Source organism: Triticum dicoccoides, unplaced genomic scaffold (assembly GCF_002162155.2).
Source record: "Triticum dicoccoides isolate Atlit2015 ecotype Zavitan unplaced genomic scaffold, WEW_v2.0 scaffold197630, whole genome shotgun sequence".
NCBI classification, from domain to species: Eukaryota; Viridiplantae; Streptophyta; class Magnoliopsida; order Poales; family Poaceae; genus Triticum; species Triticum dicoccoides.
Window position 1 is genome coordinate 1 of NW_021232938.1, and position 804 is coordinate 804.

The following is an 804-nucleotide window of genomic DNA, read 5'->3' on the forward strand; positions in this document are numbered from 1 at the left end:
CCACTTGATCTGACCAGTGAGCATATTTTAAAAGGCCAACAAGAAGATACAAACTTGGGAAAATTGAACAGCAGCTTGTGATATATAGCCCGTTTGGATCTTCCACTTCTCAATTCTGAATGTATGTGTTCGGAGGCCGACAACAACATCAGAAATTGCAAATATATGTTGAATAGGTAACAAGATTCCAATAAAAAGGAGTTGTTGCTGAACTGACCAGTTATGACTTATGAGTATGAATGATCCCAGTCCACGCTTCAGATGCTTGGAGTCGTCGAGTCACTGCAAGCTTCTAACTGGCTCGGAAAGGGATCCACACTTCACTTCAGAACAGTCAGTGTCCGAGAGGCACTAACAGGATGTTTGGCATGTTTGTTCTCTTCAGCTGCAGCCTGCAGAGGCACCCCACTCTAATCTCATTTCTTGTGCTCGTAGATATAATACCTGAAATTTCAAACATGCCCGCCTTCTGAATGACCACTAAATTGTCTGTAGCACAGTCACTGAAACGTTAGGAACCATCAGATGTTACCTTTGATCTTTGGTAGCTACTAGTAACCTTCAGAAAATGTTGAACCAATCAGACAGTGCACCATAAGTCAATCTGCATTATGAGTTGCTCCAGGTTGTCCCATGTTGAGAAAGTCTAGTTCCCTGCAATGTTTGGTAACAAAAGAAGGCTTCTTCAAATTCCTTGTAGTAAACGCATGACTGCAGTTAAGAACTATGTCAGTCTATGTAGCAATACTGTTTTAGACACAACTGGAAATGACAGTATGAAATACAAACCGATGAGAAATAGTA

General features: G+C 41.2%; 1 long non-coding RNA gene across 1 annotated transcript; it reads right to left on the minus strand.

Moving 5' to 3' along the window:
- Nucleotides 1-697, minus strand: LOC119344993. Its single transcript, XR_005166886.1, has 3 exons — nt 533-697; nt 218-444; nt 1-115 (listed from the first exon to the last, which is right to left on the minus strand). It is a non-coding gene; the product is annotated as an uncharacterized LOC119344993 (long non-coding RNA).
- Nucleotides 698-804: the final 107 nt, after the last annotated feature.